Source organism: Myotis daubentonii, chromosome 9 (genome assembly GCF_963259705.1).
Source record: "Myotis daubentonii chromosome 9, mMyoDau2.1, whole genome shotgun sequence".
Taxonomy (NCBI): Eukaryota; Metazoa; Chordata; class Mammalia; order Chiroptera; family Vespertilionidae; genus Myotis; species Myotis daubentonii.
In genome coordinates this window covers 34,984,584-35,011,042 of record NC_081848.1, presented here as the reverse complement: position 1 = coordinate 35,011,042, position 26,459 = coordinate 34,984,584, and positions in this window count along the sequence as shown.

Genomic DNA, 26,459 nt, shown 5'->3' with positions numbered 1-26,459 from the left:
ACAATCATTTCAATAACAGTGTAGAGTTTACAATCCTGAAATTATCATTTATATTTATCATTTATAATTTATAATCCTAGGATTTATAACCTGGGAGTAAATAATTCATTTGAAGAGTTGTTCAGGCATTCATTTATTTTGTAATTTGCACTGCATACCTTCTGTGTAACAGATACTAGTGTTCTAGCTGCTATGAATGTAGTGTCAGAAAGAATATTCTACTTAATCATTACTCACTTTGGTCAGTTCCAATTTTTTAAAATATATTTTTTATTGATTTCAGAGAGGAAGGGAGAAAGAGAGAGAAAAACATCAATGATGAGAGAGAATAATTGATAGGCTTCCTCCTGCATGCCCCACAGTGGGGATTGAGCCTGCAACTGGGGCATATGCCCTAACCTTGAATCAAACTATGACCTCCTGGCTCATAGGTCAGTGCTCAACCACTTAGCCATGCTGGCCAGCCGGACCAGTTAGTTCCAATTTTTTATCATTATAACTAATGATCAAGACAAACACCATTTTAATGTAAATGCTTCCTCCCTTATATTTTAGAAGGAAGGAAATAATATTTAAATAGTTATAAATTTAAGCATCCCACAAGCACTCCCTGGTCCTCAGTGTGGGGTGTGCAGGAGGCAGCTAATCAAAGCTTCTCTCTCATCATTGATGTTTCTATCTCTCCTTCCCTCTCCCTTCCTCTATAAAATCAATAAAAATATATTTTTTTAAAAAAGTGAACCTTCCCCCCTCCCCATGATTCTCTTCTCTTTATTAAGATTTTTAAAAAATCAGGGACTTAAGTTAGCATGATAGTCCAATGCTAGTTTTCCCTGTTGCAAAGAGAGAACATTTAGAAAATCCAGTTAATTCTAAAAAAAAGAATTCATTCTTTGCTATTAATGCTGAAAATACAGGGTATCCCCCAAAAAATGTAAACACACTTTAATAGCTGATAGCTATAGATTCCATTACATTTTGAAAATGAAATGTATTTTAATACACACTGCCTTTATAATGTACATACATTTTTGGGGGACACCCTGTATATGGATCACAACTATTTGATGCAATTCTTGCCCAGTTCAGTAATGGTCAAAGCATTTCCATCATTTCTAATTATTAATAATCTTTTATTTCTGATTAAGAGAAGAAATCTGCCATCTCTTTCCTCAGTGCTATTCTCTGCTGTGATTCCCAGTGTATGCCTTGACTAGCAATGTGCCCATTAGTTTCTATGTCATCACACAATCATGGCTAATGGGCCAGAGTGGCTTGATATGAAGAGATTATATTTTATACCACAAGATGAACCTGGAGAATAACATTCCTCTCTGACCCTTTAGACATAGGATGGAGGATGTCTGACTCTTCCCTCCCTATTTGTGAATTTCTACCCATGGCTAAACAGCTGGTTGACCTAGGACAGGACTAACTTGGCCCATCAAATATAGCTCATGATGTTAAGCCCAAAGGAAAGAGATCTGATTCAGTTTACTCTCTTCTCAAAGGTTTGTTGGACCTTTAACATAAAATAAAGAAAGGCATATCTGTTAAATAACATCAAATAAATGTGTATCTACTTCTTCAAATACTGAACATTTCAGAACAAACATTCCAGAACAAAGAGTACATTATTGGGTATGATTGCATATCTGCTCCAATACAAATAACAAAGACTGAAAATGTTTAAGTATGTTTAATTTATTAACAAATGTGGTTTACATTATACTTCTATTGGATAGCACAGTTTTCAAAGCTTAATAATATATTTTTGTCCATTTACTTTCTTTATTTTACTTATTTTTTTCCATTAGCATTTATCACTCTTCCACCTCCACGCACTCCTTACCACCCCTCCACTATCACCACATTGTTGCCCATGTCCATGAGTTCTTTCTCTTTTTTAAACAAAAGTGTTTTTACTGATTTTAGAGAAAGAGGAGGGAAGAGGGAAAGAGAAATAGAAACATCAATGAGAGAAAAACATGGATCGGCTGCCTTCTGCATGCCCCTACAGGGGATCGAGCCCACAACGCAGGCATGTGCCTTGACCAGAATCAATCCAGTGAACTGTTGGTTCATGGGTCAGTGCTCAACTGTTGAGCCACACCAGCCAGACTCTTTCTCCTTCTTTCTCTTTTTTGCTTAATCCCTCCCCTCCTCGCCAGAGCTGTCGACTATGAGACTGTCTCTATTTGGCTTATTAGTTCAGTTTGTTCATTAGATTCTACATATGGTACTTGCCTTTCTCTGACTGACTTGTTTCACTTTGCATAATGTTCTCCAAGTCCACCCATGCTGTCAAAAAGGGTAAATTTTCTTCTCTTTTATAAATGAGTATTCCACTATGTAAATGCACCATAGCTATTTTATCCACTCATCTACGGATGACACTTGGGCTGCTTCTAAATCTTGGCTATTGTAAATAATGCTAAAATGGATATAAGGTTGCATATAGTCTTTTGAATTAGTGTTTTGTGTTTCTTCAGATAAATTTCCAGAAGTCAAATTGCCAGGTCCAAGAGTAGTTCCATTTTTAATTTTTTGAGGTAACTCCATACTGCATTCCACAGTTGCTACACCAGTCTGCATTCCCATCAATAGTGCATGAGTGTCCTATTTTCCCTACATCCTAGCCAATACTTGTTGTTTGTTGATTTATTGATGATAGCCATTCTGACATGCATGAGGTGATATCTCATTGTGGTTTTAGTTTGCATTTCTCTGATGATTAGTGACATTGAACATCTTATCATATGTCTATTAGTCATCCATATATCCTCTTTGGAGAAGGATCTATTCAGGTCATTTTCCCATTTTTTATTGGATTGTCTGTTTGTTTGGTGTTGAGTTTTATAAGTTCTTTATAAATTTTGGATATTCAGCCCATACCAGATGTATCCCATTCAGTGGGTTGTCTTTTCATTTTGTTGATGGTTTCCTATGCTGTGCATAAACTTTTAAATATTTACTACTTTAATTTTTTTGTTATTTTGAAATAAAAGACCCATCCTCGCCTCTCATCCCTAATCCCTGGAAAGCACTAATCTCTTCTCCATGGCTATAACTCATTTTGAGAATGTTACACAGATGGAATCACACAGCATGTGACCTTTTAAGATTGCTGTACTTCACTCAGTATAACATTTTTTTTTATTTTTTTTTTGATTATGTGTTTGCTTGATTTTTTTCTTTGTTGATGTATAGTAGCTTTGAATTTTGTAGTGATTTTACTTCTTTGAGACTTCTGCTGCTGCTTTAAAGATTAGAAAGCCCCTGTACCTCTAGAGTTTTGGTAAATATATATATATATATATATATATATATATATATAATTTTTAAGCTACAGTATAGCTATTTATTTGTTGTTTCATTTAACTCAAATTATTTGAATCTTGTTTTAGTCATTGGGTAATTTTTTCAATAGGGGACCTAATTGTCCCAACATTTTGTTGTTGTTTTTTAAATTGTCTGTTATTCATTTGTTTTTTATGCCTCCTAAAATACTAAAATTCTCAGCAAGTACCTTCACCAAATCTGGGCTTAGTTTTAGAAACAGAAACCATGTGGAGGTTGAAATTATGAGCCTTTGGGAGGAATTTTCCTGAACCTTCCATAACACATCAATTTCTGACACTAGGTTTCCCTCTTTTTGTAATAAGACTAGCCAAGCTTCCAGGGCTCTAAAAGCAAGACAGCAGTCCTGGATCACAATCCAAGACAGCAACATAAATGAACACACAAAATATGAGAGCTGAGCTAGGTAAATTGTCAAAAAGCCTTGCAAATTCAGGAGGAATCATCTTGTTGACTACTGTTTGGAAAAATGAAGAAGTAATCCATGACATTGGAAGTGTGAGGAATAGTCTGGTCCTACTGGAACTGTATTTTCTTCCCATCTCAAGTATTTTGGGTTTTTAATTATGGAAGTAAAATTAGATGCTTATAGAAAAAAATAAGAAAACAAACTGTTCATCTTGTAAGACCCAATTCAAATAATAATTTTGTGCACTGGCAGGTCAGTCTTTCCTATCTCTTACAATCTTTGTTTGGCTGCCTAGATCAGCAAACATGAAAATATATCAGTGGCTGATGTAGGGCAACTTACTACCAGAAAGGAACAAGTTCAGATGAGAGCAACAACTAGAAAGTCTGAGGAAAGAAAGTTAGCTTTTGGCATAGTCTCTGGCTTATGCAGAAACTTCTCTGATCCAGCAAATCTTTAATTAAACAAATGCTTTGGCCCAATGGAGAGAAAGGGAAGGATGTGTGGATGTGAGCAGAGTTGAGCATAGCAGTGCAGATGTATAAATGAGTGGGGCTTGCGTATAAGTTAGATAATCCCCGAGTTAATTCCCAATGTCCAGTTCCAAACACACTTTTTCCCCCTCTGGCAAGTGACCTAGCCATGTAAAAAATATATGTATTCTAGGCCTAGCCAGTTTGGCTCAGTGGAGAGAGCATCAGCCTATGGACTGAAAGGTCCCAAGTTCGATTCAGGTCAAGGGCATATACCTTGGTTGCAGGCACATCCCCAGTAGGAGGTGTGCAGGAGGCAGCTGATAGATGTTTCTCTCTCATTGATGTTTCTAACTCTCTATCCCTCTCCCTTCCTCTCAGTAAAAATCAATAAAAATAAATTTAAAAAATATTCATTCTATATCTGGGTCTTTAGACTAATGCTGAGTAAACTGTTCTATCAGTGAAATGAAGAAGTGAAAGTTTATGTTACACTGTACTTCTCTTACTTGCCTGGTTGAACAATAATGAGATAAATGTCACAGTAGAAAAGAAGAATTGACTCATAAAGCTTTAATTTTGTCATCTTTAAAAAAGAATATAATAATAGTACCTATACAAGAGTGATGCTATAATTATTTATCAATAGAATTAATACCATGTTTTTAAACATAGTGTCTAGTATATACACTGAGTGGCCAGATTATTATGACCACCTGACATTTATAGGCAAATTAGCTATAATTTCATGCTGAAGTTGCTAGAGGGCCAGACCATTATAAATAGGGAAGCAGGTTGTTTACCATGACAGTAGAAGTGATTGTTTTTCAGAAGATATGGGTAAACAACGCAATTTAACAGCCTTTGAACATGAGATATATCCTATATAATAAAAGAGAAACATGTAAATTGACCATCCCTTTGCTACGCTCATCAGCCAATCAGGAGTGGATATGCAAATTAACCCAACAATGATGGCAAATTTGCATACACAGGCGGCAGGTGGAGAGCAGAAGCGGGAGAGCTGGCAGCTTGGGGGGAGTGGCTCCCTCGATTGCTGGATGGAGAGAAGAGCAGGAGAGCGGAGGCTTGGGGGGCCGTGACTCCCTCCATTGCTCTCAGTGCAGGGAGCACCAGGAATTCTGGGAATAGTAGTTCTAATGGCAGCTCCAGGACCAGTAGCAGAAGACCAGAGTGCGGGGAGCACAAGAAATGCTGGGAATCATAGTACAGGTGGGAGACGGGTCTCCTAGACCAGTGGTTCTCAACCTGTGGGTCGTGACCCCTTTGGGGGTCGAATGACCCTTTCACAGGGGTCGTCTAAGACCATCGGAAAACACATATATAATTACATATTGTTTTTGTGATTAATCACTATGCTTTAATTATGTTCAATTTGTAACAATGAAAATACATCCTGCATATCAGATATTTACATTACAATTCTTAACAGTAGCAAAATTACAGTTATGAAGTAGCAACGAAAATAATTTTATGGTTGGGGGTCACCACAACATGAGGAACTGTATTAAAGGGTCATGGCATTAGGAAGGTTGAGAACCACTGTCCTAGACACCAGAGCAAAGTGAGCCTGCAGCAAGTTACTGTTGCAGTGGCGGATGGAGGGAAAGCAAAGGTGAGAGATATAAGTAAAATCAGAGTGTATGGGAAAAATTAAAGAGAAGATATCCTAAAACTTCCAGGAAATCTCCACCAATGAAGCAAAGGGGAAAAAAAATGCCTCTATTATTCTGTGAGCTGCCAGGGTCCAGCCCCAGCGGGTCCAGGGGTCCCCAAAGGTGTGGACGGAGTCGGCGAAGAAGGAAGGACATGGAGACAGCGTTCAGTTGATCAGCAGCCTTGCCAGGATCTCCAGCCAGGATCTCCAGCCAAGTTCTGGTCTGGATCTCCAGAGAGGTTCTGCTTCGGATCTCCAGCCAGGTTCTGTGGCCATGTTCCCTCGCTAGGTTCTCCAGCCAGGTTCTGTCCAGGTTCTCCAGCCAGGTTCAGTCACCAGGTTCTAGTCAGGTTCTCTTGCCAATTTCTGTAGTCAGGTTCAGTCCAGGATCTTTTGCCATGTTCTCTCCAGCGAAGTTCTTCTGTCTGTAGGTTCTGTGTAGGTTCTGTCTTCTTGGTTCTCTTCTAAGTTCTGTCTTCTAAGTTCTGTGTTCTAAGTTCTGTCTCTTTCTGTCTTGTTACATCTGTATTTATATCAGTTGATTCAATCCTATCAATCTCTATTACAAAGGTTAGGGCATTTCTTATCGCCATTCCAGGGAGTAAAGATTATGTAGCTTAAGCATGATTGTTCGTAGTTAAAGTGATTAATTACCCGCCTGGCACTTAGTTGAGGGGTTTTATTCCCTCCCTAACTTCAGGGGAAAATCCCTATCTGGGGAAACAACCTTTCTCAGAGACCCTGGTCAAGACACATAGTGCCAAGAAGGTGAGCAAACATATCAAGAACAGCACGCCACATATGCCAGGTCCCCTGAAACAGCAAGCATGGACCGGCTCCCGGCAGTGAGCAACAAGCCAAACTGGGTTGGGGGTCTCAGACAATTCGCTCATGATTGCAAAGACAGACAGAAACTCCCGGATTGTAGAGAGTGCAGGTCAAGCTGAGGGAGCCCTCCATCCCCCCCACCCATGTGCACAAATCTTCATGAACCAGGCCCCTAATATATATATACACACACACACATACACACATTGAGTGGCCAGATTATTATGACCACCTGATGTTTGTAGGCAAATTAGCTGTACACTGAATTGTATGGGATATGGAAGCTGAAACTCTGTTCGAATACCTTTTCTGTCTGCAGTTACCAAGATAAAACGTCTCCAATTCACACAGGAACACAAGGATTGGCAGTCGAGCATTGGAAAAAAAGTCATGTGGTCCAATGAATCACATTTCCAGTTGCATCATGCAGATGGCAGAGTGAGAATTTGGCGGAAGCAGCATGAAAGCAGGCACCCCACATGCATGAGTACAACCCTTCAAGCTGGTGGGGGCAGTGTTATGGTTTGGGGCATGTTTTCCTGGCATGATTTGGGTCCTTTAATTCATGTGGAACCACATCTGAATAGCACAACATACCTAAGTATCCTTGCTGATCAAGTTCATCTTATCATGTTGATGGCATATCCCAATGGAGATGGCTTCTTCCAATAAGACTATGCGCCATTCCACCGTGCTGATATTGTGCAGGAGTAGTTTCAAGAACATGAGGGAGACTTTACTTTGCTTAGGTGGCCCCCACAATCACCAGATCTCAATCCAATTGAGCATTTGTGGGACGAAGTTAAAAGAGCCATCAGGCAGCCATCAAATCTCACAGAACTGGACAGTGCTATTCATCAGGCATGGTGTCAGATTCCTCACATCACCTTTCAACATCTCGTGGAGTCAATGCCAAGAATTGCTGCAGTATTGAAGACAAAAGGTGGCCCAACAAAGTACTGATGGGGTGGTCATAAAAATCTGGCCACTCACGTTCAAATATATCCTATGTTCAAAGGCTGTTAAATCATGTTGTTTACCCATATCTTCAGAAAAAAATCACTTCTACTTGCTTCCCTATTTATAATGGTCTGGCCCTCTAGCAACTTCAGTGCGAATTTATAGCTAATTTGCCTACAAACATCAGGTGGTCATAATAATCTGGCCACTCAGTGTAGTATGTATGCAATAAATATTAGTAATTATTTTTTTAATTTACCATTAAAAATTTATCGATTGATTTTAGAGAGAGAGGGAAATAAAAAGATATAGACAGGGAAACATTAATTTTTTGTTCCACTTACTTACGCAGTCATTGGTTGATTTTTATATGTGCCCTGACCAGGAATCAAACCCACAACTCTGGTGTATTGGGGCAACATTCTAACCTACCGAGCTATCTTTAATTTAGGTAAAGAAAAAAAAAATAAGATAGAGCCTGGTCAGTATGGCTCAGTGGTGGAGTATTTACCTATGAATCAGAAGATCATGGTTCCATTCCCAGTCATAGCATATGCCCAGGTTTTGGGCTTGATCCCCAGTGTGGAGGGTGCATAAGGCAGCTGATCAATGATTATCTCTCATCATTGATGTTTCTCTCCCTCTCTCCCTCTCCTTTCCTCTATGAAATCAATAAAAATATATTTTTAAAAAATAAGATAGAAACACCTGTTAGTAAGTGCTATTCTTTTTTTAATGAGAGTATTCATTTATTTTTTACTGATTGGTTTTAGAGAGACATAAAGAGAGAGAAAAAAACATTGATTTGTTTTATTTATGCATTTTTTGAATCCTTCTTATATGTGCCCTGCCCAGAGATCGAACTCACAACCTTGGTGTATCAGAACAATGCTCTAACCAACTGAGCTACCTGGCCAGGGCAGTAAGTACCATTCTTAAGTGGAGATTGAATTTAATTACAGAAAGTAGACAATTATTTCTGCAACCTTAATCAAACTTGGGAAATAACTGAGCAGTTATTCACTTGCAGGCTAGAAAATAGTATTTAAGTAGATTCTAAAGTCGACCTTTGGAGAATTGATTGTGAACTTCACTCTTGAAATGATGGCTAAATAACAATCCCTTATTAACTGCTGCCTAGAGGTTTACTTTTTAATCTCCTGAACTAGCGATAAAATGAAGATTTGATTTGGAGATTTAAGATCAGGCTGTAGACTATCTACAGCTAAGGTGAAAAAGTGTCAGGAAACAGGGAGGCTTGGGTCAAATGGTAAAAACACAATTTAGTTGCTGACCAAGAAAATGGGCTGAGGAGACACTTTTGCAGCTAAGTATGTTTGGGATAATTTACCCTCCACGGATGGATGACTGGAACACTCCTCAATAACATTTAATGGTTTTCCCCTGAAGGACATCAGAGCACTGCCTTACCCTGATTTGTCCTTTTCTTTCCACAGTGAGAGCAGCAACTCAATTACTTGAGTATTTAATGTTGACCTTGTGTTGCTTAGATGACGGATACTTTTCTGAGGGTTGTGGGAAAAAAGAATGTTTTAATGACCACAACCACTAGACATGTTGAAGAGAAAATCCTGAGGATAAAAACCTCTCAAGCATCAAGTCAGAGCTGGAAATGGGTCGTAGGGTTAAGCCACCAGTCTTATGTCTGTGTTCTGGGCTTGCCACCAACTTGTAGTGTGACATTGGACAAGTACCTTTACCTCTGAGTCCCAATTTCTCTATTTGTAAGCCTCAAAAGGTGTATGTACAAATGGCCTATCTTGGCTCATGCTTCAGATTTTCCTAAAATCTCTCAAACAAGCAGCATCTGGCCCCAGAATACCCTGAACCTCTCACTATGTGGCCCCAGGCTCAGGACTGGCAGTAGCCAGCCATAGTTCTCAGCTTGCCTTCTCCTGGACACCTCCAATCCCAGTACAAGTAGCAGCCATTTTCATATCTCACAAAATAGAGTATCCTTCTTTTCAAGTTCTATTCCCCTTGTCCAATGCTAGGGAATTACTGAGGTAAACACAAATGTGCATTAGACAGTATCCTCCTATGGGATATATTAATGTATCAAATCCTATTAGGAGAATGCTCCCCAATTTGTCAGAGCCAGTAAGCAGGTAATTGGTGGGAAGGACTGGATTTGGTCCTAAATTAAGCACCTATTTCCACATGCATTTTGCATCTCATGAGACTAACTGCAGTACCCTTTTACTTTTACCTGTGTGAATTCCAGCAGTAACATAAAACTCCCCTGTTACATTAGCTTATGTATTTACCCTAGATTTTAGAGAACTGAAGCAGAGCACAGCATGAATAAACAATAATCAATTTAGGTTCACATTATAAGTATTCTTATATAATAAGAAAATGAGAATTATTTCTCTCCTTTCTGCCAAAAAATCAAAATCTTAGCATACTATTATTTTTCAGCATGTTGTAACCTCACATCACTCATTTGAAAAACAAAACACTAGGACTTATTCTTATTCTGCACTTTCAATATAAGCTCTTCAAAACATGCCTTATATTTCAGTTTCTCAAAAGTTACACTCATATCACATTTTTCTTCATATCCCTCCCATAGTTCAGTAATTCTTATCTTTCAGTAGTTGATAATATTTTAAATGTTTAAACGTCTTATCACCTAACTTCTACCAGGGCATCATACAAGGGGTTAAATCTGAACAGTCCCAAAGATCATGTCCACTTAGGTATTCCTATTAACGTATCCATATTGTTCATGAATGTATCTTTCATCTTGAGAAATAACACACCTTTCTTTTAAAATTTTCTGTGTAGTCACCATCCATACGTCACTTAACACTTATTTCTTATGGGAAATAAGAACTAAAGCTGACAGCAAGCAACATGGTCTCCTTCAAATACTACCCACCCAAAGGTCATTTACGTCATTTAGCTCACATCTCCTTCCTCCACCTTCAAAGCCAGCAGTCTAACATCTTCAAATTTATCTCTCTGTGACCCTCTGCTTCCGTCTTCATCACCATCCTGTCTTCTGTCTGGTTCTGACTGTCCTGCATCTTTCTTGCAGGATACCCTTGAGATTACATCATGTCTATCAGGATAATACATGATCATATTTTCATCTCAATTTCCCTAACTTGATTACATCTGAAAAGTCCTTTTTCAAGCATAAGAGCATTTATAGGTTCTAGTAATTAGGAGGTAGCCATCTCTAGGAGGCACTATTCAGTCTACCACAGATACCTAAATCCTTCCCGTGGTTATTTCCCCTAGGTATGACATATAATTAGGAGAGGTATCCACAAGTTTCAGTTTAACCACTTAGGCTCTTCATCCCTTCCTGCCAAATTGGAAAAACAACATAATACCATACCAGGAGGGAGACGAGCATTACATAAATCACCAGTATCTTTAAAACAAACAAATTTTTTTTAAAAACCTGAAAGGTGCAGGAAGTAATTGATTCCTATCAGTAACTCATTATACTTTTCTGTTAGACCAATACAGAAAAGAATATTCTGAGAAAATGATAGTAGATGTTTATATGCTTATCCAAGGAGGAACATCTACTATCAGGGTGTGCAAAATGTTTGCTGCCAGCAGATCATTTTACATACTTTTTAAAAATTTCCACACCATTTTCCCATATCCAGTGCCTTCTGACTATTCTGCAAGCCCTTTTCATAGCAACATGACACAATGCTCATCTCAGCCATTTTAATTGAAAAGACCTTTTAAAGTTTAACAGCTTTGCAGAGAATGGACATTTTTACAATCTGCATATTTTGTGGCATTTTATTTAATTTACAGCTCAATGAACTTGTCTCTGACTGTCTGAAACTGACACTTTATATTTACTTCTTTTTCCCCTCTGCTTGCCGTTAATGATCTTGAACACTAATAAAGTTTTACAAGAGTTGTGACTTCCTGATCAAGCATAATGTTATTTATCAGTGATAAAGGAGAAGGGCAGAGCTCTCTATGTCAAGACCACATTTAATTTTGTAGAAGCAGAATGTTTTTTAATTTCAACTTCTTTTTTCATTATTCTCAATGTATTATTAATAATTTAATGAGTACTAATAATTTTAACTACATATTTATAACACTCTTAATATACATTTTTGCCCTAGCTGGTTTGGCTCAGTGGATAAAGCGTTGGCCAGCGGACTGGGTTCGATTCCAGTCAAGGACACATGCCCTGGTGTGGGCTCTATCCCCAGTAGGGGGCGTGCAATGGACCAGGGTACATACAGAACTCTGAATCAAATAGCAAGAGAAGACAGAGGCAGAGCAACAACAACAACAAAAAATATCCTGGATAAAATTTTGGTCATAAATTTAGAAGGAAAAGATAGAGAAATACAGTGAAACAGAGAGGGATTAAATGGGGGAGAGAGAAACAGGACATTAGATCACTAAGTGTCATTCCCTAGACCTGTTGACAACTACTCTGGGTGATACAAGGAGCACACCCCACTCAGGTGGGTGTTTTTATGTTCTTTAACAGCGTGCTGTGGTTGTAGCTTCAAATATCAAAGTAGTTTTCATGTGAGTTGGTCTAAGCCAGTGATTTTCAACCTTTTTCATCTTATGGCACACATAAACTAATTGGTAAAATTCTGTGGCACACCAAAATATTCATTTTTTGCAGATCTGATGATAAATATATATATATATATATATATATATATATATATATATATAATTTTGATTCATTCACATCAGACGGTTATTGTAGTGTTAGCTGTTGTCATTTTTTTTCAATCTAAGGGAAAAGAGGTCAGTGCCCCTGACTAAATAGTCAGATATTGCATGTTTTAAAAACCCTTGTGGCACACCGGTTGAAAATCAAAGCTTCAGTTCTAGCACTAGGTTCAGTGAAGATGTTTGTCCTTGAATCTTACCCATCCTTGCACAAAAGAGAGATGTGTGTGTATGTGTGCACAGATGTATGTTTTTAAGATTTACATAATTGTACTATTGTTATTATAGCCTTAACATTATAAATAAACTGAGTTCTATCAAGTCACTGAGATTTATGTCTTGCTATCCATACAGCCATGTGTTGCTTAATGACAGGGATATGTTCTGAGAAATATACTGTTAGGCAATTTCATTGTGAAAACATTATTGAGTGCACTTGCACAAACCTAGATGGTATAGCCTCCTACACACCTACGTAATATGGTATAGCCTATTGTTCCTAGGCTATCAGCCCTTACAGCACGTTACTGTATATGATAGACAGTTGTAACACAATGGTAAGTACTTGTGTAAATAAACATATCTAAATATAGAACAGTCACAATAAAAATACAGTATGAAAGATCAAAAATAATATACCTGCAGAGGGTACTTGCCATGAATGGAGTTGGCAGGACTAGAAATTGCTCTGTGTGAATTAGTGAGTGAGTGGTGAATGAATATGTAGGCCTTGGACATTACTGTACACTACTGCAGACTGTACAAACACTGTCAACTTAGGCTACACTAAATTTATACAAAAATATTTTTTTCTTTCTCCAATAATAACTATGGCTTACTGTAAAGTTTAACTTCAAAAACTTTTACTTTTTTATATTTTGACTTCTTTGGTAATAATGCTTAGCTTAAAATACAAACATATAGCACTGCTGTGAACATTCTTCTTTCTTTATATCCTTATTCTTCTAGCTTTTTTCTATTTTTAATTTTTACCTATTTATTTATTTTTAGTTTTAAACTTTTTGTTAAAAACTAGGCCATTAAACATACACATTAGCTTAGACCTACACAGTGTCAGGATCATCATTATCGCTATCTTCACCTCCACATTGTGTCCCACTGGGAAGACTTCAGGGGCAATGAAATGCATGGAGCTGTCATCTATGATAGCAATGCCTTTTTCTGGAATACCTTCTGAGGAATCTGCCTTGGGGCTTTTCAGAATTATGTCCCTTGTGGTTTGCTCAGTTTGCTTATAAGCAGATAATGCACCATGAACATTCCTCTCTATCAATAAAAGCAAAACAAACAAACAAAAAACTTCCACAAACTTTCAGTGTTGGGGCCCATGCTTTCAAATGTTTTGAGGAAATTATTGAGGTCTGCAAAGGCTTCTGTTAAACACTTCACTGTAATTTTCTTTGGGGTTCTGTTTCTTCTGCATTTCCTTTTCTCTTGCCTCTTCTTCAGCTATGTGCTCCTTTTCCAGTTCCAATGACTCCGCATTAATCTTTTCCTCAGTAACCACCTCTAGGAGCTCCTCAACTTATTGGCATATTCATCCAAACTCAGGTTTAAATTGTTTGCTATCTCAATCACAGCCTTGTTAATTTTTGCAAACTCTTCATCCTTGGCAAAGTCTATGAAGTCATGGACAAATCTCTCAAGTGTCTTCTTCCAGATGCCACTCATACTCTTCTTGGTGATATTATCCCAAGCCCAAGCAATGTCCTTGATGCAGTCACAGATGTAACGCTTCCAGAATTGCATCAGTCTTTCTGCAACTACACCAATAGCCTTGGTAAAGGTCTTCTTCAGGTAGCAGAGGCCTTAAACGTTTCTAAACTCATGACATATCAAATGTGAGTATTGCAAATCCTAGATCAAGTATTTAATATCTTTAAAATATGCCAATGGTTGAGATAAATAGTATAGTAAAAAATACTTAATTAGATCTAAAACAATCCAGAAAAAAGAGGAACAAGACCAGGTGATTTTTAAATAAACAGAACATATAAAAACTTATAAAAAGATAGTATATTCAAATAGAACAATTTTATAATTATTTATATGTAAATTACCTAAATACCACCATTAAAAATAGAGATGATCCATCTGGATGAATAAGTAAAACTCAAATTTATGCTGTATTAGCAAAATCATTTTAAATCTAAAGACACAGATACTGTAATAGTAAAAAAGTGTCAGCCTTAAAATATTTATTTATTTTACCCACAAAAATAAATTTACTCTGGAATGGCAGAGGAATTACAATTGTAAACATGCAACATATGGCAAACCATAAGTATGTCTTGAGAATAAAGAAGAGAAATTTTATTTTATAGAGAAAAAGGAAGGAGTTGGAAGGGAATGTTTTCAACAAAATGTCCATTGAAAGAAAACAGGCCTTTGAAGTGCAGTAGCTTCCTATTGGCTGACTCATGGCAGTTTCTCATTGGCTGAATCTGTTGCTAGGCAAGAAGAACATCTTCCTTCCTACTACTGGAATAGTAAGTTTCCTTATTTACAGAAATTAAGAGTACACTTTCTGTTTAAGTCTACAAGGTGTTGTGAATGGTATAGTACATAGGAACTCCCCCATCAGGGTTCCCTGACTCCATTTTAAATAAAGTTTCCTTTATTCATTTTCACGGATGTAAAGAGTTGTACCTAGATAATCACTAAATCACTGGTGACAGACATTTCCTTGACTGTCTGACTCAATATTAAGATGTTAATTTTCCCCAAATTGACATATAGATTCAACGTAATTACATTTAGAATTAGAGCTGGCTTTTGGTAGAACTTGAAAAATTGACTATAAAATTTATATGAAAAAGCAGAAGACCTACAGCATTCAAAATGATTCTGAGAAAGATCAAAGTTCTCTAAATTTGACTGTCTGCTATCAAAACTGCAGTAATTAAGGAGATGTGGTTGGGTGAAAGGATAGAAAAGCCCTGGCCGCTTTGGCTCAGTGGATAGAGCATAAGCCTGCTGACTGAAAGGTCCCAGGTTCGATTCTGACCAAGGGCATGTGCTTTGGTTGCAGGCACATCCCCAGTAGGAGGGGTGCAGGAGGCAGCTTATCGATGTTTCTAATTCTCTATCCTTCTCCCTTCCTCTCTGTAAAAAATCAATAATATATATTTAAAAATAAAGAAAGAAATGATAGAAAAATAGATAAGTAGGAGAAACTAGAGTATAGAAATAAACCCACATACACATAGTGAACTGATTTCAACAAAAATGACAAGGTAATTAAATAAGCACAGGATAGCTTTTTCACTAAATTACTAGGTATTTATAAAAGAAAGAAAAAGAGAGAATAAAGAACCTCAGCTATGAATCTGAAGCATACACAAAAATAACTTGAAATGGATTATAGATTTACATAAAATTTAAACCACAAAATATATGTAAGCAAACATAAGAAAAATCCTCAAAATTTTCTTAAAAGACATAAATCACAAACCATAAAAGATAAACTAAATAATTTAAATCTACAAATATTTTACCAACATTTAAGTCTTTTAACTTCAATAAAAAACAGCATTTCTCCATCCTTTGAGAAACATTATTTAAAAATTAAAAGGCAAGCTTTATACTTAGGGAAAATATTCACTGTGCATATAGCTGACAAAGGAATACAGAATTCAAATTCAATAATAAAATAAACAACTAAATTTAAGAATCAAATAAATGAAATGGCTAATAAATATGTTAAAAGAGTATCAAGATCATCAGTCTTTAAGGAAAGGCAAATTGAATTCGCAATGAGACACAATGTAGACCCATTGGAATTGGTGAAAAATTAAAAAGACTGAAGGTATCAAGATTGTGCAAAGACATGGAGTAACTAGAAAACTCATACATTGCTGATGGGGGATAAAATTGTGCAATCACTTTGGAAACCAATTGGGCATGATTTGATAAAGCAAAATATAAATGTACTTTAAACACAGAAATTCTATATCTACACATATGTTTACAAGGGCATGGATATGAGTGTTCATAACAGTTTTATTTCTAATGGCCAAAAACTTTAAACAACTGAGTTGTCCATCACCCAGTAATTTGTTTTTATTTAATGTTGGTGTGTTCACACAATAAAATACTACTTGGCAATACAAAAAGTCAACTCTTGATCCACACATGGATGAACCTCAAAAACATTATGCTAAAGGGGGAAAGAAAGATAGATACTAGAGTAGTTTATGCTATATCAGTTCCTTTTATTAAATGCTACAAAAGAAAAGTAAAATCTTTAGTGGTTTTCTGAAGCTGTGGTAGTTGTTAATAAATAGAGAGGAAAACTAGGAAATTTTGTTGGGGGAATTGATGGGAATATTCTACTTTGTTGGTTAAGATTTATAAATTTGTCAGAACTCATTAAAATGTACACTAAAAATAAATGCATCTGTTGCTTGCCAATTAGACTTTTAAGAAATAAACTGCAACCCCTATTTTATGTCACACACAAAAATTAATTTGAGATGTGTCATTGTTATAAACAAAATGTTAGAATTATACAACTTCTAAAAGGAAATATCAGAAAAAATTATTTTAGCCATGTGACTTACTTTGGCCATTGAGCTTTAGACTTGAGAAGTGCTTGTGTGACTGGTTTTGTCAGAGCAGCCACACTGTATCAATTTTGTGCATTGGTATTCCAGATTTGAAAAGAGGGCTTTCTGGCAAGTATGTCATAAATCAATAGATGATGATAGATGATAGATAGATAATAGATAGATAGATAGATAGATTGATAGATAGCTAGAACTCGTTCTATGTCTTACATACAAATGCCAAAAATAATCATGAAATGAATGTCCTCCTTGCGAAGACACCTAAATAGATAATAAAAACAATTGGAAACCAATTAAAAGCATTAATTTTGAAACACCTCTTAATAAAGAGGCACATAAATAGCGTCATAAATACTAATATATTGCTATCCTTCTTTGGTAGCTAGTTAACTGCTAGTGAATTTCACTCATAAGATTTTAAAACCATTAATTCAACCACTCATTTTCCCTAAATCACAATAAGGAGCAGTAGTTCTGTTATGATCTGGACTAGCCTCAGATGGGTAAATACAGGTGCAGGTCCATCCGGACAAAGCCACAGTGGATGCAAGGCCCAGGGTTCAGGCAGCCATGGGCACAGGCAGCCGTGAGCCCTGGCGGCTGCAAGGCTCAGGGCTCAGGCCTAGCAGCTGCCACGGCTGGCAGTGGCAGTAGCAGCGGGGTGATGGGGATGGAGCCTTCCCCTATCAACCCAGTCGCCTCCCGCCAGGCAACAGGATGACATCCCCTAAGGGCTCCTGGACAGTGAGAGTGGGCAAGTCGGGCTGAGGAATTCCCTCCCGCCTGGTGCAGGAATTTTATTCACTGGGCCTCTAGTATACTAACAAAGGGTTATATATTCAAAATATATAAAGAACTCATACAACTCAACATCAAAAAATAAACAATCTAATTTTTAAATGGACAGAGGACTTGAGTAGACATTTTTTTCAAAGAAGTAATACTGATGGCCAACAGATACATAAAAAGATGCTCAACATCACTAATCACCACGGTAATGTAAATCAAACCACTATGAGAAATCATCGCACACCTGTCAAAATGGCTATTATCATAGAATTGACCCTAGATTTTAAGTTAAATGTAAGCTAACAATGTTTCAAATACTCCCAGGTAAAAGGAAGAACTAAGGACCAGACAGAAACTGACACCATAGTATTGCCTTTTTGCCTCAATTTTCTCATCTATAAAATAGAGACAATATAGCGCTTGCCTACTTCAAGGTATGTAGAAAAAATACATGATACTAAATATTAGTATATGAAAGGCTATATAATATATACAAATCTTCATCTTAATTGGCTTTATTTTTCAGGATTTATTACCTTCAAATTTTCTTTGCATTCTGCTTGTATATTCATTCATTAGTTTCTGTGTCTCCTTACCAAATTATGAAATCCTGGAAAGAAGAAATCTGTATTTGTTTTGCACATTGATCTATCCCAAACACGTATCAGTAGAAGAGTGTTTAGTATGTTATATAGGAAATAAATATTTGTTAAATGAATAAATGTTAATGTTAACAATATCATTTTTCCATGGCAATTGTATAGAGATATAACTTTAACTCAAGGACTTGTTAAAATGGTAAGAATATCAGATGCTATCTCAGACTGGAGAGACTTGTTTCTAAAAAAGTAAGCCCCACTGAATTCATCAAATTACATAAAGTGGACAATAACTTGTCTGTTTAAGAAGCTTGCTGGCCTAAGCTATAGCAAAAAAAATATAGGATTTTCAGTGGCCAACAGCTTCATCTTTATTCCTAAATCCAATGATAGCATGTACACACAATTTCACTTAACTAAAATCATTTTGAACATGATTAGATTCAGCCAAATGTCTGTATTGGACCAATAACACCACTTCCCTGAATCAGCGCTTTCCAGCTGGTCAGTTTGGCTGTACATAATCACAGACTGAAGATTTGGATGGGAAAGTAGCATGTGATTGTTCCCGTCTCATTCTTTAGAAATGGACTTTCAATCCCCTCCCTTCTGGGCCACAATCTGCATTTGAAACAAGAACAAATAGATTTTTTTCAAGAAGGCAATAAAATATGTAATTTAACTGTTTAAGGATTAATGAAATGAGAATAATAGAGATGGCATACATTAAGTACCTCATCCCTCCATCCAATATTAGAGGTGAGCACACAGAGAGATATGTCAATGTATAGTCTACTGGTAATCAAGGATGACTTCCAGGCAGAAGAGTTTTAGATGGTGAAGAGTTAACTTGATAAAGAGAGAACAAATCATTTCCCAGCAGAGGGACCAGCATATACCAAGGCCCAGAAGTATCAGGAGGCATGTTACAAATTCAGGAAAGAACAGATATTCAGCATGGCTGGGGTGCACAGTGAGTGTCCATTAAAATAGGACTTGAGCATCACTGAAGGGCACTACCTGGAGATCTTTGGCAGCCTCAGCCTTCCAGAGCACATGACACACTCTAAGATGTTGTCTAAAAATAAAAATAGCTGACATTTACTAAGGATGGACTCAGCACTAGTCACAGAGAAGTTAAGAAACCTACCCCAAGGTCACAGAGTAAAGTGATGAAGCCAGGATGGGAACCTACTCAGTCTGGCTAGAGAGGCCATGTTCTCATCAGTATATTCTAAACATGTCACCAGGGCCCCCGAACCTGAAGGATCACAGCCGTAGAGGAAAGACCATCCTTTGGGTTATTCTCACTGCCATCTCTTGTATGGGTGGGATGCAATGCCTTCCCTAAGGGCAGAGGGCAATGTCTTCTCTGTGGGCATGTTGCTGCATCCACAGCCCTCCCCGTGGCAGAGCAGATGTCCTGCCAGATGGTAGCCACTTGGACCTGGGCCCCACAATGGCAGGCAGCCAGGACAGTTGCCTTGTACTTGTAATGGCTGTAAATGTCACCATCTCTCACAAACTGGTCAGCTGGACAGAATGCCCGGAGAAAAGCAGGTGCTGAGCATGCAGCACATGGTTTTGCTGCCCAAAGGGAAGAAAATCACAATGTTCCAGGGTACATCCAGAACTGTTCCTTTGGAATAGTCCTCCTTCCTGTACTAAACAACAGGCTCCATTATAACTGGGAAGCAGAAGAAAAATTGAGGGAAAATGTTATCCACAAACATTTATGGTTCCATCAGTCCCCTGGTGGTCAGGCTTTCCTGATCTACCTCCTCCCTATCTGTTTATCTTCACCCTTCTATGCTCATCTTAAATATGTCTTCCTTGCAGAAGGCTTCCCTTATCTTGTCTAATGTTGACTAATAAGCAGCCCTGTTATCTGGGTACTCAGGCCTATCGAGGAAAAAAGACATGGGATAAGCTACAAATGCAGATTAATATACTAGTATGAAAAGGGTTACATGTCCCAAAGTAGAAAATGACAATTTTCTTGTTAGAGTCATAGAAAACTTCACTGGGAGAGAAATACTTGATTTGCGTCTCAACAAAGAAGTAACAAATCACTATGCAGATGAAAATCTGAGGGAATCAAAGTAAAGAATCATAAGAGTAGAGGTTTATGGCTTTGAGTAATACTGAGCAGTTGAACAGGGCCAGTGTACAGAAAGCTTTATGGAAAATGTATCAGTTTGCTTTCAGTGTGTAACAAACTACAACAAAACTTAGAGGCACGCAATAAGCTGCAGGATGCTGATTATGTCATCTGGGCTTGCTCACCCTTTGCAGAGGACTTTGCTGTAGTCAGTGCTTGATGGGAGCAGTTCTGTCCCATTCGTTTATCGTCTTCCTCCAGGACCAGCAGAATAGACATGGCAAGTCCTTCTCATAGTGATGGCAGGTGTGAAAAAGCAAATAAGGCCAGTCCTCCAAGCAGTTTCCAAGATACTACTTATGTCACACATGCTAATTCTGAAGTCCAAGCATGTCACATGGTTGAACATAGTGTCAAGGAGTAAAGAAGTGAGCCCCATGTTCAGTGGGAGAGCACTTTTACTGCATGAGTATAGAAAACATTAAAGCTTTTGATGTGTCAGTATATGTGGAAAGTAACCAAGAGATAAGCCTGGGGATGCAGGTATGAACAAGACCATAGGATGCACTGTGGACCATACTAATAGAATTTTCATGTTATCCCCTCCTGTAGGCAAGAGATGAATTAAAGCATTTTAAATAAAGAAATGGCATACTTATATATACTTTTGAGAATAATCTCTTTTGTCTGAATGCAGAAGATACTTTGGAAGGAATCCAAAATAGAGACAGATAGGGCTAAGAGTTTTAAAGTTTCTAAGTGAGGCAGTAAGAGAAGATAAAGAGATTTGGGTGATAAATAAAACATTGGCACAATATAAAATACTAGAGGCCCAGTGCACGAATTCATGCATGGGTGGGGTCTGGCTGACCGGCCTGCCCCAATTGGGGTGGAAGGGCTGATGGGAGGCAGGGCTGGTCAGGGGGAGGGGCCTCAGGCAGTGGGCCAGCCAGCCCCACCCCTTGGTCGAGTCCCCAGTTGAACTCCCAGTCGAACTTCTGTCGAGGGGACGATTTGCCTTTTATTATATAGGATGCACACACTGGTATAAAGGCAGTGGTGAGGGAAAAAGAGTTGCTTAAGATTTCTGTCTCATCTGTCTTGGGTAAGGATAGCCATGTCCAAAACTACCAGAGGAAGCAAGAGGCAAAAGAGTTATAAGAGGAAAACAATAGGAGAATAGGTCATGTTAGCACATGAGTAGCCTGTGAGACTCCTGGGAAGAAGATTTCCTGTAGGTAGTTGAAGGTAAGTAGGAGAGAATTCTAACCTGAAAATACAATTTGAGAGTGATTCATACTTACATTGCAATGAATGTTGTAAGCATGATTGTGCTGTTTAGAGAAAGACAGAAGTATATAGCAAAACTATAGAGGTTCAAATTTGTTATAACAGTATATTTTTGGGTCACTTTGAGAATCTAAAGCAAACACAGGCACCCATAAAACATTTGTTAATGCAATTCCAGGGGGCTGTGGACTTCATTTACAAAGTCTATTTACAAAGACCCTTTAAAGATTGTAGAAGTGAGATTACAAACCCCTGATTTAAAGGCTGAACAGAGAGGAAATAAAAGAGATAAAAAGAAAGAGAAGATCTCATCAGAGATTAGAGAGAGGGCCTGAATTTCTGAGCTCATTAAGTACTAAACTCCTAGTCAAGTGGGAAAGTTTAGAACAGACTTTTTTTTAATTTATCTATATTGTTGAAAGTATTACAGATGTAAACCTTTTCCTCGCCCACTAACCTCTCCCCAGGCTTTCACCCCACTATTGTGTGTGTGTCCATGGGTTATGCAAAGATGCATGTAAGTTCTTTGGTTGATCTCTTCCCACACACTCCCTGCCCTCTGAGAATCCTCAGTCTGTTGCATGCTTCCATGTCCCTGGATCTATTTTGTTTGTCAGATTATTTTGTTCACTAGAGCCAGTTGGATAAAGACAAGTATCACATGACCTCACTTATATGTGGAATCTAATGAACAAAATAATCTGACAGAATAGACTTCCAATAAAAAAAAAGATGGGGTCAATAACAAAAGCAACAGAGAGTGAAAAACAATGTGACTTTTAGTCAGCACCCAATTCTCACGGCCACCCCAGGCACACAAGCCATGAGTGGTGCATGGGTATGAGGATAACTGTGCCACCTGATTTGGGAGCACTGGAACCAGCTGTAAAGTTAACCAGGAGGAGTTAGTCACATGTCAATAACTAAGTGCCAACATAAGGGACTGGAAAAAGTAGAAGCTAAACACAGTATTCAGTTGCCAGACTCCCTATAAGATGGTAGAAGCTGAACTGGGAAGCTTGCGAAACAATCTTTTCTGTTAGTACCAAAAGAGTAAAGCAATCCCTTTATTTCTTAGAGGGTAAGGAGTTTTTATTACTATACCTTGCACCTAGGACACTCTCTGGCAAACAGTATGAACAGATATGTGTCACATGAATGAATAAAGGTAATCCGATGACGTACCTAAGAACTCTCTCTGTAGGCTTATCAATGCCTCCCCTCTCTGAAACATGTCGGCTGATCAAGTGATAGCCAGTTGTCTTTCTAGGAAAATACTGAGTCCTCTTTTGTAATTAATTCATTTTATTGTTGGTAGTTCACCCCAAATGTGAGACATTTAGAAAACTCAGATACAATATAAAGTGTTTTATTATTATTTTTCAGTTTTCTTTGGCGCCAAGCAAATTTGGCTATAAACAAGAGCTAATAAACCCTGATTTAAAGGCTATAAGGCCTCTAGTGTGTGCCCTAGAGGTATAACAAGATGATGCAATACCACAAGGCCCTGTTTTAGTTAAAAGTCACGTTAATGATTTCATCCTTCATAGTTGCCCAAAGAACCCTGAGAAAGAAACCTTCAACTCTTACATCGTTTTCTGTCTTAAGGGTAATGAACCATATGTGTAGACAGCTGCACTGTCTGTAAACTATGGTCATTAATTAGACAGGAGACAGGACACAGCCAGGGAGAGGCGGGTGGAGGGAGAAGGGTGAGACTTCGAAAAGTCACAGCGATTATTAATAACAGAAAGGGCAGGGAAAAGGGTAAAATGCTTGTCCTCCATATTTCAAATACATTACATTGCCCATAGCAATGAAGTGGTGGAAAGGTCTGGAAAGCACAGTGAGTGTTTGAGATCAGCAAATAAGGCCAGAATTAACCACAGCAGGCAAGGAAACACATAGATTCATACTTAGAATTCCAAGGACTATGCCAAATTGGTGAACTATTTACCCAAGGAAAAATATGTGAATTAGTTTGAAAGAGATATTTATAGTGCAGAATGTGAACCAATTAAGAAAAAATAGATGGAGAGAGCATCAGGGCTGAGCTTTCCCCAAGCATAGGTTTAAAACTCTAAGATGTCAGAAACATGAATGATTGGGAAGAGGTCAAGAAGTATGGGACAAGAAAGCAAATGTGATCAGGGCAAGCAAGGACAGAGGCTATGACCAACACAGAGACCTTATAGCTTAAAGGGTCAGATCCAACTAGAAAGGTCAGTCCAGCCCAAGGAGGTGTGGTGTGCACCTGGTAAAGTTAGTAATCTTATGGGATTTATTAGACATCTCCAAACACATAAGTCAAAAAATAGAGAAGACCAGGAATAGGTATAATCATCCCTATTTATTGAACCTTTGTAATTATCACCAGTTATTCATTTATCACCAGTTATTCACTATACTAATTCTGACAGAGGCTAGTGTTTGTGATTAGGAACTAGCACGTGAGTACTGAAGGTCAAGGACTGCATGTGTCTACACAACACTTTATTCCCACTGCCTCATATACTGGCCAGAAAAAAACTAAATCAGGATTCTTATTAAAGCAAATACTTAATGGAAAATGGGAATAACCTTTCTAAAAAATAACCCAAAAGTATACTGAAGAGAAAACAATAAACTAAAAAGTCAGGAATCTTTGGATGATAACAATGTTCCAATGTAGGCTCACCAACTACAACAAATGCACCACTATAGTGGAGGATGTTGATGACGAGGGAGGCTATGCATGCTTGGGGGAGAAGATATATGGGAAATCTCTGTACTTTCTGTTCAATTTTGCTGTGAACCTAAATCACTCTAAAAAATAAAGCCTATTATCATCAACAAATCAACAAACGACAAGTGCTGGAGAGGATGTGGAGAAAAAGGAACACTTGTGCACTGCTGGTGGGAATGCAGACTGGTGCAGCCACTATGGAAGACAGTATGGAGTTTCCTTAAAAAACTGAAAATGGAACTCCCATTTGACCCTGTGATCCCACTTCTAGGAATATATCCCAAGAAACCAGAAACACCAATCAGAAAGGATATATGCACCCCTATGTTCATAGCAGCACAATTCACCATAGCTAAGATCTGGAAACAGCCTAAGTGCCCATCAGTAGATGAATGGATTAGAAAACAGTGGTACATCTACACGATGGAATACTATGCTGCTGTAAAAAAGGAAGGAACTCTTACCATTTGCAACGTCATGGATGGAACTGGAGAGCATTATGCTAAGTGAAATAAGCCAGTCAATAAAGGAAAAATACCACATGATCTCACTCATTCATGGACAATAGAGACCATTATAAACTTTTGAACAATAATAGATACAGAGGCAGAGCTGCCTCAAACAGATTGTCAAACTGCAGCGGGAAGGCCGGGGAGGGTTGGGGGGCAGGAGGTAGGGGGGTAAGAGATCAACTAAAGGACTTGTATGCATGCATATAAGCATAACCAATGGACATAAGACACTGGGTGATAGGGGAGGCTAGGGGACTGTCTAGGGCGGGGGGATAAAATGGATACATATGTAATACCCTTTGTAATACTTTAAGCAATAAAAAAAAATAATAAATAAAAAAAATAAAGCCTATTAAAAAGGTCAAAGATATGAGAGTGCAAATGATAAAACCATAACTTTCTGCTCTATAGAATACCCAAACAAAACAAAACAAAACAAAACAAAAACAAAACACACAAAGTATATCAGTGCTAAGAAGAGCACTAGGTTATAAATGCCAGATACACTGACAAAAGGAAGGGCGATATGAAGAACCAATGAAGAGTTATGTACAGGAGAATGGCATGATTAGAATTATATGGGATGGAGATCTCTCTGGCAGTTATATGGTGGGTCATTTAGCTGTAGAGTAAGTGTCAAAGTAGGTAGACCATTTAGGTACTAATGAACTCATTCAGCCATAAAATAAGTACCTGAATTAGAATCTATATAATAAAAGCCTAAGCGACCATTATTGCAGAATGACCAGAACGACCAGTCACTGTGATATGCACTGACCACCAGGAGGCAGATGCTTAATGCAGGAGCTTCCCCCTGGTGGTCAGTGTGCTTCCACAGGGGGAGTGCCGCTCAGCCAGAAGCCAGGCTCATGGCTGGCGAGCACAGCCGAGGTGGTGGGAGCCTCTCTCACCTCCACGGCAGTGCTAAGGAGCAGCGAGCCGAGCAGTAAGGAGCTGAACAGTAAGGAGCAAGGGATCCTGGATTGCAAAAAGTATGCCTGACTGCTGTCTTAGGCCTGATCCCTCCAGACTGCCAGCTTAGGCCCGAATCTCCAGGGGGATCGGGTCTAAGCCAGCAGGCAGACATCCTCTGAGGGGTCCTGGGCTGTGAGAGGGTGCAGGCTGGGCTGAGGGATCCCTCTGCCCCAAGTGCACAAATTTCATGAACCAGGCCTCTAGTTGTGGAAATAAAGGTAATGAGACATACATTGGTTGGGTAGAACTGATATGACCTTGTAACACTTTGGTTTTCAAGAGGAGAAAAGAAGAAGAAAAAATCTAGGGTAGCTTCCAAGTCACTGACTTCATAGCCACAAAACTTAGTAAGCACTCAATAAACGATTCATGGATGAATAAATCAAACATATACACTCTTCAAATTTTTATCCTATATAATAAAGAGCTAATATTAGACCGAACGGTAGAAATACCATCCGGGCAAC